This window comes from Anabas testudineus, chromosome 1 (genome assembly GCF_900324465.2).
Source record: "Anabas testudineus chromosome 1, fAnaTes1.2, whole genome shotgun sequence".
In the NCBI taxonomy this organism is placed as follows: Eukaryota; Metazoa; Chordata; class Actinopteri; order Anabantiformes; family Anabantidae; genus Anabas; species Anabas testudineus.
Genome location: NC_046610.1, coordinates 11,333,366 through 11,345,904, shown reverse-complemented (window position 1 = coordinate 11,345,904; position 12,539 = coordinate 11,333,366).

Below are 12,539 nucleotides of genomic sequence, written 5' to 3'. Positions count from 1 at the left end.
ATAAAACATACATTATTTAACAGTACTAATAAGTTGATATATTTTACTTTTTAACTCTGTGTTCTGTTTTCCATATGAGGTAGTCCTCCAGCAAAAAGGAGAGCCCAGGGCATGGAGTTAGATACTGTAAAGACTACGGGTGTATCTTATCTTATCTCCAACATTGCAGGTGTGATTCTGAACTAAAAGGGATACAGGAAACTTGAGGGGAGAGAGAGGGATGTGACATGCAGCAAAGGTCCCAAGAAAGACTAGAAACCAGGACAGTGTGTACATTTGATGATCCTTTGCTGGCCCATTTCACCTCCTAGCATCCACTTTGGCATTCTTTATATTACACCACTTAGCTTTCTACATTGCCCTTTTTTTATTTCATTTATGACATCTTCCTTAAGAACACTTTTTTCCCCCTCGGGGAGAAAAGCATAAGGAATCACCGTGAAATGTGAACCACTGACAGGTAACTCATAAAAACTTATCTCAGCAAGAGGTTGTAGGTGGTTTCCTGAAAAGATGTATGTTCACTTAACATCTGACATAATGTTAAAACATTGACTTTACTCATCATAATAATCACAATAGACCCCTGCATTGCAGAAATGAAGCCCTGCAGCCACAACATTAAAGCAACCTGGTGGTTTCAATGCTGTGGTGGAGAGGGTGGAGGCGCCTCACTATGCACACAAGTCTGCAGCCATACACACAGCTAACTGCGGTGCACTGTGTGTTCTGACCCCTGCTGAACATGACCAGGATTACAGTTTTCCCATGCTGAGCCCTGTCTACCACAACAACTGATAATTTTATTGTTTTGAATGTAATTGCTTATTTGTTTTTAGCATTTTATTTCTGCACAGTATTTTTAAGAGATCATATGCAAATAAATGTACAAGACTCTTTCTCTATTTTTGGGTGGTACAATTTTAATGATCAATGCCACTTTCTGTGCTGTGATTTTCTGTTCATCTATAGAATTGCTTATCTGTTTCTGCCACCACATAAAAAATTAAGATCTTTGTACTTTCACCCAAAGTGTGAAGCAAAGTATGATTCAATACAAGAAACAGCTGGTAACATACTTTAAAAAAATAATGTGCTAACACAAACAAGTTCATTAGATGGGAAACAGATAACACAGAGAATAACATATTAAACAAGACATTTGCCTCCTGGGAAAGTTTTTTCAGCTCTTTGAATTTTTTGTAGAATCCAAAAACAATGATTGTTAAGACAGTTGAACCGTAATTTGTATATTTTTTTAATTTTGGTATTTAAACCTGATGTTTGTGTCCACAGCAGCAAGTACTGCTTTCAAGATTACATACTGCACCACATTTAAGTGTTAAGTGAGTACACCAGAAACTAGATACTCAGACACCCAGAAAATATAGACAAGGAGGAAAGAAGCACATCATATAACATTTAGTTGTATGAAACTAGTAATTTATTTATTCAGAGCCTGATTACATCATGATTTTATAGCAGAAGTCAGTTTCTCTCAGTAAGCTGAGAAAATATGTTATTTGTGGTAGAGCAGCTGTTGGGGAAAAAATCAAGATGTGTACAAGAACTTAATTCTAATATATACTAATACTACTATTTTATACTGATATATAAAATCAGACAGACTGCAACCAGGGTGTGATCTTGTTGTAGGTTTTCGTGGAGTACAGTAGAGTAGATCAACTTTTGTGTGGCTGCTGTGCTTCATCTAAAGTTTCCCTGTCATTAACAAACAAACTTTCATTCATAAAGGGCATATGTGCAAAAATCTATGAGAATACAAATGCGGTGTTTTTTATTGCCTCTGTAAATACAGTAAATAAAAACAAAGATCTGGCACTGCAGTGAGGAAAATATTGGTCAAGAGGCTGAGTCATGATAAAAAGAACAGCCTAACACACTTCAATGATGAAGTAGAGAGTCGAGAATTACAGGGTCAATCCCTTTTCTAAGCTGTGTTGATCCAAGGGTGGTGATTTGTGTGCACACTGAGTGGATATTACAGCGGTGTGTCGTCAGGATACTCCCACTGGTGTCTCTGACCAGCCTCCAACAAAACTCATAATTACACCTTGAACAAAACACCAAGTCGCTAAAACTGATTGCAAAGCAGATAAACATGACAGATGTTAACAGAGAGATGCATACCGTGCTCAATCAGTACTGAAATGTGTAAACATGCAAACAAATAGATTTATATTTTTAAAAAAGCCAATAATATAGCTTTATAATCACAAATGCAGAACACACAGACAAAGCACTATTATTGAAGAATGCAAACAAAAGGATTTCTGCCCTCAGATCAGACCAGATCATCCGTTGTCTCCTCGTGGATTTGTGGTCTGAGGGGGCAGTGGGCTAGGGGTCGGGCTTGGGGTTGTGGCTGGTATAGGTGCTGGAGGTGGAGCTGTAGCAGGAGCAGGTGGCGGCTGCGGCAGCAGACCTGGAATCAGTGGCCAGAGAGGATATGAAGGCCATGGACGAATCGGCCTCATCCAAAACACCGGGTAACGATAGCCTCTCTGCAGCAAGAGAAAATAAGCACAATGTGTAAAACCCAGCCTTGCTTTGCTGAACTCTCATTATTGTTGATAAATGATCAGATTAACTTTATTCTTACCTCATCACTGTCAGACTCACTGCTATAGTGATGAGAAATCTTTCTTACCTCACCACTGCCTGAATATCTTCTATAATAATGATGAGAATTCTGCGGAAAACAATAAATAAAATATTGATTTGCTTACTACATTGGCTGCAAATTATTTCTGAGTCACACAAATTAACAAGTACAGAGTGTATGTTGATCTTTTGTACTTACAGCAACAGGGAAACTGATCAAGAAGAAAATCAACAGAAGAAAAAATGTCATCCTGCAATTCAGATCCCTCGACAGCGAGAGCTTCCTGCATGCCACGTAGAGTACGAGTGCTTAGCGATGATTTAATTATCAAGCTCGTCTATTTTGTCTTGGAGCCAGTCCCTCCAAGAAACTCAAATAGCTTTTAAACAGCCTCTGTGTGTCCACGTCTCACACACTTTAAAGGTGTGTTACTTCACCGCCGATGCGGTTGGTGTCATAGCAGCCACCAGAGACAATCCAAAACACAGTTTCATTATCTGACTAGACTGTGTTTTTGTAAAATTAAGCTCCCCATCCTGTTTATGATCCTCATAGATTTAAAGTATTAATGACACATGCAGAGCCGAATAAACCACACAGACTGTACCACAGACACACACGCACACACTTTGTTTAGAATCCAAAGAAGTATTTGATTTCTGAGGTAAAAGCAGGATATTGATCTGCTATAACACAGATGCTGTTAGAGGAGAGGGAACATTGATATGTTATCTTAATACCTACAACATCTGTTGCCTAGAATTATATTTCTGCCTGTATCATAACTTGCTCAGAGCTGCAATCACACTATTTACTAAGGGTGGACCTCATGAAGGTCCCTGTATTACCAACATCACATTATTCAATTTGATGCAAGAGTTTATCCCTAACTAATAGGAGATTAAAAAGCATGTCTGGAATGATGTCCTAAATCAACACTATACATAATAATAAAACCTTAGATGAAGGCTGAGGAGTGGCAGTTTTTAAAGTACATTGTCATATTTAAATAATAATAAATTATAATATTTATTTAATTTAAATTACTTGCTTAGGTTTAGGAAAAGATTGTGATTTACTGTAAGTTCTTCTCTAAAGCCAGATGACCTTTGTCATCTTGGTTACAATAAGAAAAAAAAACATGTAGATCAGACTTTTAGAAACCTGAGCTCCCCCAGAAGTAAAAAAAAAAAACTGCCAAATATATAGTTAAGATAAGATTTCTTATGCTGTAAAAAGTAGCATATAGACGACATTACAATAACAAAACTCACTCTGAGACATCTGTTTTATCCTCATCTTAAAAAAAACACACACACATTTGAAAAGTCTTGTGACACTAATTGCCACACAGTCAGTGCAGCCATAATCAAATCATTTCTTCATACCAGCCCAATGTTGAACATCAAAACTATTAAATATTCTGTTTAATTAACCACTCACCTGCTCAACACCTGCCCTTTGAAATTCAAGACATCTTCTTATGTCTGATGTTCTCCTGCAGCCCGTTTGCTCTGCTCCTCTCTGCTGCTGTCACCAAGTAACTGCTGTTTGCACTTCACAATGCTTTAGATTACAGCCCGCGATTCACCATGTAATTAACAAAAACCTGTACAAAAAGAACGCACAAATGCATACTTTTAGGTATATAGTAATGAGATCAAATAAAGGGGTAACAAGCTGGAAACTGAAAGTTTGCTATAGGATTTTTCCATTCATGGGGTATCATAACAAGCACCATTTTATCTTGCAGCCCACATTTGTTAGTCCGGAACAAGGGGGTATACTTACATAGTGATTACCTAAACAAATGGAGCATATTTTTTATTTTTATCATTTAAAACCCCAAATCTATCTAAAACCAAGCTAAATCAATTACATTATAAATTTTAAATGCACTGACATCCACATGTTTAATTTATCATGTCTGTATTTTTTATTTATTTATTTTAATTTATTTATGTTTTTTAATTTATGTTTTGTTTTTTTTTTCGTGGGGTTGAAAGTTCTGCATAGTGGTAAAAAGGTAAGCTTGTTTTTCACTATAGTGCCTCTTCATGATCTGAATGCTGATGAGCAGACGACTGTGGTGGGTAACATTTCCTACTAACAAGAAAGACATCCAGATCTCACGACTCAACTTCTAGATAACCTTAGTTTAGGGACTTTTTACAACTATGACAATTACTGTTGTAGCTAAATGCAAAGACTGTGATCCTATGTAAAAATGTTCCCTTCTCTTTTCAAATGGTTGTTGTTGTTTCAAACAAGCATTGCTGTGTCTGGGATAAATGTCTGTGAGTCAATCACAGACCGCGTTTTGCAGGGCAACAACACATCACTAACAATCACACACCAGCGTCCAGACATTGCTCTGTAAACCACATGCCATCACTTCACGTAATTACTAATTATTGTTTGTTTGCTCAATTTCATGTATGTATTAATAAATCATTTTGACAGTTTTGACTCCACCCTATTTCAAAGAAAAGGATGAATTGAGGTATCTAACATTGGACTGAATTGCTGAATGTTGTAAAAACAAACTCGGTCAAATGTGTACTTCAAAAATCCATCAAATGTGTTTTTTTCCTAGTCTATAGTGTAAACTACAGACTGGGAGAGCTGCCCACAAATATGTATCATATGAAACTTTATGTGAAGATTCTTCAACTGATTGATTGGATTGTGAAATTGAAGTGATTTATTCCTTTACCTCCATCTTTCTGCTTCACCGTCATGTTCACTTCAGTTTTCTTAAATTAAATATTTTATTGCTAACTAAGTATTTTGACATTGGTATTGGTGTTAGATACCAATATTATGAAGTATTGCAATGTATAATAACATAATCACAACTGCAAAGATAAATATAATCTAGATTATTATTGGGATGTCCAACATACTATGACATAAATATTTTTCATAATACCTATAATGATAACTGAAAATATAAATAATTGTGGTCTATAGAATAGAATATCATTTTTTTATGTTTATGGGTTTTTTTGTTTATTTTTAGATGAAAATAATAGGTTTAACCAACACATTTTTTATTTCTTTTGTTTATTTAGCAGATATTATAGAGAACTTGAAGACATGTTAAAGAGTCATGTCGTTTAACAGTAAAATTTCCGGATTTATATTGTAGTTGCACTTGGAGCTGCAGAAGGGGTAGGTTCAATTGTAGTAGATGCACTAGTAGCTTCAGTAGTAGTAGCAGCTGTAGTAGTAGCAGCAGTAGTAACTGTGGTAGTGGTAGTTGGAGCAGTAGTAGTTGCAGCAGTAGTAGCTGTGGTAGTGGTGGCTGCAGCTGTGGTAGTTGTAGCAGGTGTTGTAGTAGCTTGTGATGCAAGGAGCCTTCGAAGAGTCTCAATCAAACCTGCAATCTGAGAAGGATCAATGTTGACAGGAAAGACAGGGCCATTGGGACGTGGCTGATGAGGACGTGGCTGTTGAGGACGTGGCTGATGAGGACGTGGCTGTTGAGGACGTGGCTGATGAGGACGTGGCTGCAAGAAAAAAGCAACATTCATCATCACATATACACTGTCATGTGTGGCATGTTGAATATTGACGTTTAGTGCATACAGGAACACACTCACCTGACGGGGGCCAAAGCGTTCATGTGAGCGCGCCAGTCGTTGGGGTGCCTTGTCATCAATCTGTGGAATAAAAAGAAAGACATTTTAAAGTGTTGTTTGGATGTTACAGTACAAGAACAGTGATACAATCTTTGTCACACTTACAGAATTAGAATTAGCCAGAGCAAGGCAGAGGAGGCATCCCAGCACAATCACTGTCTTCAGCATGATTTCACTGTTCACACCTGTTGAATAATAACAATAATATAGGCTTGCTTAGATAAATGGCTTCTCAGACCTAAATAAAACCGCCACCCCACCAACCTCACACAGAAAACACAAAAAGAAATGAAGGAATATTAGAATTACAGTCAAGTCTTCACGTCAGCAGAGAGCAGGGAGGTTGTGGTGATGTTCTGAACGCTGAACTCCTCTTATAAACAGTTACAGGAGTGGATTTAATCTCATTAGCAAATAGGTTTGCTGGGAAATTTCAGTTATTAGGACACTGCATATTGCCACATTTCTATATTATGTCCAAATTAAGAAATAAGTTTGTAAGATAATTGCAGACACACCTAGACAACATGACATATACAGTTAATTAAACTGCTGATATCGGAAGTATATTCCGTTTGTTTATTCATTTTCAGTTACTCATGCTGAGGTTTCCTCCACCCCAGTACAGACTGCTGAATCATAGACTCAGCTCAAAGATCAAACTTCTGAAATCTAAATCATATTGGGTAATATAGAGGATGGGCATTAGTATTTCATATTTCAATGATCAAGCTAATCCAGTGTAGTAAGATAAGAAACTGGGGGTTCCTGTATGCTTAAGATTGAAAAACTATTCGAGAATTGTTGTTTCGTTTTCTTTGAATGCCTTCAAGACAGCAGGCTTGTTTTCTATTGAAGCTGGTATAGATTTGTAAGTTCAAACAACTAACTTGTTCATTAAACAAAAAAATTTAAATTACCAGCAGTACCCAAAGAAGGTTAACAATTACCGTACTTGTTTAGGAATGACAAATTCCATTTCTTGATGTGACGTAAACATTTTAAAATGTAACCCTTTGACTCAAATTTTAAATGTGGTTAAACACAAATCTATTTCTAGGTAGACTTCTCTTTTTGTTCCTCTAGCAATATTTGATTTATTTCAGTGAAGTTTAGTTTAGCTGTAGCCTTTTTAGTGGTGGTTTCAGCAGCAGTGCTCTAGTTGGCTAAGAAGAGAAATCAAATAGAAGAACAGAAGGACTAGGATAATCTGGAAGAGAAGTGTGAGGGCCCTGCGAAAAAAAAATAGAGACAAATGTGTAGAAATCATAGTATATTTAATTATACTTCTACATTAGAAATGAGTTGTGGAGCCTCTTAAGTACTATACATAGGCCACAGGTAAGCAGTTGGTGTAGTGCATGTATGATATTCAATTCATTTTAATTTAGTTCAATTCAATTTTATTTGTATTAGTGTCACATGACAACAGAAGTCATGTCAAGGCACTTTACAGTGGAAGGTTAAAAACTTACAGAGTATAATTGTATAAGAAATGATACAGAAAACCCAACAATCAGATTTGAGAAAGAATTAGGCAACAGTGGAGACCGGGCTCAGGGTGGGCGGCGATCTGCCTCTATTGCTTGGGGTGAGTGGAAAAAAGAGAGACAAAAGAACAGCAGGCAACAAAAACACAACAGCAAGCAGCAAAAATATTGGACAGGACGGTAGGATCAGTAACTGAACTCAGCTCCAAGGCAGAAGATACCTGCAGAAGGTACAGAGAGAGGGAGACAGAGAGGAGGAAACACAACTATGGTAGAGAGAAGACACAGAGTTAATGATATCCAATGGTGGCATTTGAATGAATAAAGGAGAAAGCAGAACGGAGGTCAGTGTATCAGTAGAGGTCCCCTAGCAGACTAACCTTTGGCAGCATAACTAAGAGATGGTTTAGAGTCACCTGAGCCATCTCTAACTATACTTTACAGTATATTAAAAATGTAAGTTCTAAGTCTAGTCTTAAATGTGGAGAGGGTGTCTGCCTCCGGAACCCAAACTGGGAGCGGGTTCCACAGTAGAGGAGCTTGATAGCTATGAAACTATGTGTGAAAATTGTCCAAATATTTGACTGGATTTTAAAAATTGAAATGATTTTATCTTGAATCTCCATCTATCTGCTCCACTGTCACATTTAATTTTGTTATCTCATCAAAAAGCTTTGATTAAATATGTTATCCCTAACTGTCCAAAGTATTTGGCCTTGTTATATTAGAGATAAAAAAAAATAATATTATTGGGATCATAAATGTCCAACATTCCATAAGATACAAGATGTACCACATGACCTATAATGATGATAATTGTCAGTATCATTAATTGTGATCCAAATTATATAAATGTGAAAAACAGGATATTACATTTCTGTAATTTAATACATTAAATAATTATTTCGATTTTGTTTTTTTTTTTAAATAAAGAAATTATTTAACATACTGTCTATTTTTATTTATTATTTAGCAGACATTACAAAGATCATAAGCCACATGTTAGCAGACAACAATTCATGTAATTTAACACAGGTTTTCTATAGTAACATGTGAACTTTATACTGTAGTTGCAGCAGTAGTAGCTGTGGTAGTGGTAGTTGGAGCAGTAGTAGTTGCAGCAGGAGTAGCTGTGGTAGTGGTAGTTGGAGCAGTAGTAGTTGCAGCAGTAGTAGCTCTGGTAGTGGTGGCTGCAGCTGTAGTAGTTGTAGCAGATGTTGTAGTAGCTTGTGACGCAAGGAGCCTTCGAAGAAGCTCAATCAAACTTGCATTCAGAGAAGGATCAATGTTGACAGGAAAGCCAGGGCCATTGGGACGTGGGTGATGAGGACGTGGCTGTTGAGGACGTGGGTGATGAGGACGTGGCTGCAAGAAAAAAGGAACATTCATCATCACATATACACTGTCATGTGTTGCATGTTGAATATTGACGTTTCGTGCATACAGGAACACACTCACCTGACGGGGGCCAAAGCGTTCATGTGAGCGCGCCAGTCGTTGGGGTGCCTTGTCATCAATCTGTGGAATAAAAAGAAAGACATTTTAAAAAGTTGTAAGTGTTGTTTGGATGTTACAGTACAAGAACAGTGATACAATCTTTGTCACACTTACAGAATTAGAATTAGCCAGAGCAAGGCAGAGGAGGCATCCCAGCACAATCACTGTCTTCAGCATGATTTCACTGTTCACACCTGTTGAAAAATAACAATAATATAGGCTTGCTTAGATAAATGGCTTCTCAGATCTCAATAAAACCGCCGCCCCCCCAACTTCAGATAGAAAACACAAAAAGAAATTAAGGAATATTAGAATTACAGTCAAGTCTTCACGTCAGCAGAGAGCAGGGAGGTTGTGGTGATGTTCTGAACGCTGAACTCCTCTTATAAACAGTTACAGGAGTGGATTTAATCTCATTAGCAAACAGGATTACTGGGAAATTGCAGTTATTAGGACACTGCATATTTCCACATTTCAAAATTAGGAAATAGGCTGGTAAGGTAAGGACACACCTAGACAACATGACGTATACAATTAATTAAACTGCTGATATCAGAAGTAAATTCCATTTGTTCATTCATTTTCAGTTACTCATGTTGTGGCTTCTTAGGCCCCAGTAAAGACTGCTGAGGCAAATCTAAATATTATTGGGAAATAGAGTATAAGTAACTTAACAGGACATTAGTATTTCATATCAAAATGATCAGGTAAATCCAATGATAAGACAAGAAACTGGGAGTGTCTGTATGTTTAAGATTAAAAAATTGTTTCAGAATTATTGTTTCATTTCATCTGAATGTCTGCAAGACAGCAGGTAAAACCTTCTAATGATTTACAAGTTCAATCTAATTTTTTCACTAAACTAACAAATTTAAACTATTCTGCAGCAGTAAAACAAGATAACATTGACAGTAGTTGTTTAAAAGAAATAAAAATAAAATCCCTTCTATTTTAATCTATTAATCTAGGAAAGAAAACAATGGCACTGACAATTTATTATGGTTTTCCATCAAACATTCAATTCAATTCAATTCAGTTTTATTTGTATAGCGCCAATTCACAACAGAAGTTATCTCAAGGTACTTTACAGTGTAAGGTTTGAGACCTTACAGAGAACAATTATACAAAAGAATTATACAGAAAACCCAACAATCCCATTTGAGCAAAACATACAATTATACATACAAGTTTTTTTTATTTTTGTATTTTGTATTTGGCAGATGTAATAAAGAAAAAAGTGGTTTAAATCCAGACATTTGAAACTATGCACTGTAAAAACTCATTATGTGAATCAGCTAATATTTTTTAATGAATCTGAAAAGTTTCACATTTTCTAAATAATTCAACTTTATTCAACCTAGTTTTTATTGTCAGAATATACACAAGTATTTTTCCTTAAAAATTATGACTTTACTCAATTGTATTATTACTCACTGATTTCATTTCATTTATATAGATATAAGTTCAAACTTACTGTCTAACTTGTTCAATAAACCACCAACTCTAAATTAACCTGCAGATGAAATTTACAGTACTTGTTCAAGAGTAACAAATTCTACATTGAAACATTGCAACATCATGCTACATTAAATATAAAACTTTAATGTAGCCCTTTGACTATTTAATTATACTGCTACATTAAAGAACTGAGTTGCAGAGCATCTTAAGCACTATACATAGGCCACACGTAAGCATTTTTATGTGGACAACAATGAAGGATAATACTGGTCAGAGAGTGAGAGGGGTGGGGGGGTTAGAAGGAAGTTGAGGGGGTGAATGACAGAAAGAGCAAAATGGGAATTTGTGTTACAGTACAACATTTTGGGTAAATGTACTGATAGTGTTTTGTGTTTGGAACATATTTTCACATCTGTACACACCTTTACGTGTGTGTATTCATCACAAAATGCTGCTATGCCCTGCACAAAGGAAAAGCTAAAAACATTTTGTTTCCTTGCTCAAACAATGGTTTGTGTGTACTGCATTGATGGAAAAAGTTTAAAGAGACAGGTTAAGGCATGTCATAAATCTAGTTGTCTAAGTGAAAAACCTATTTAAAGCTGGACATGGCACAGACAATTTACTTTCATTCAAACATACAAATATATCCATAGTCAACTTTTTTTATTTCTGTTCTTTATTAAGGAGTTCCAAGTGTAACACAGAATACAGCGATTTTGTCCACATATTGGAAACTCTGGCTAGGACAAAAATCCATGTCAGTACCAGTGTTAAAGTTAACATGTTATGATGTAGCCTTGGCAGTGGTGGTGGTAGCAGCAGTTGTAGTAGTAGCTTGTGTTTGAAAGAGCTGCATAATCAAATACTGCATCAGCAGTGGATTCATTGGACGACTGGGATTGTAGGGATAGTAGGGATACCCATAGAAACCAGGACGCTGCAAGAAAACAAGAAACATTCATCACATGCTGATCATCTAGTAGTGTTAATAGATTAAAGTCTAGTAGGTAGGTGGGGAGGTGAAGGCACTTACCATATAGCCCAAATGTCGTGCAAGTCGTTTGGGCTCCTTTTCATCCGTCTGTGGAAAAAGACAAAAGTTTTTAATTTGTTGTTTGACCATTGCGGTGTAGAAATATTGATACTATCTGTCATACTTACAGGATCGGCCAGAGTGAGGCACAGGAGGCATCCAAGCACAAATACTAGCTTCAGCATGGCTCCACTGTTCACACCTGTTGAAAAAAAATAAAAAAAATATGGGCTTGCTTAGATAAATGTCCTTTAAAATACCAGCAAGATCACCACCAATACAGAAAGCAATAAATTAATGCTAGAATTACAGTCGAGTCTTCACAACTTCAACAGATGGTCAAAATGGCTGTCACAATGTTGTCGTGAACAGTTGGCTCTTCTTATATAGAGGTACAGGTGTGGTCTTTATCTCTTCTGCATACAAACAAATACGGTTAGGAAATTGTAGTTAGGAAACCTTCACATGTCCAAGTGAGGAAACACGTTGATATGGTAATCTTCAGAGACACACCTGTACAGTATGACATGTCCGCCAAGAAATGTGCAATGGTTATTTGTATATTTGTATGCAATAGCTATTATTTTAATGTAAGAGACCAAGAAGGAAACACAAAACATCTGGGTGGTCTATTCAATTAAGCACTGCCAAGCAACTTCTTGCTGTTTGTATGCTGAGATGAGACATTTGAGAAAATTAATCTAATATAGCAAATACATAGAAAGAACAGAATTATGCCTAGAATGTAAGTGACCTGTTTTAAAACTTGAGATCACAGTAGTGTCAGA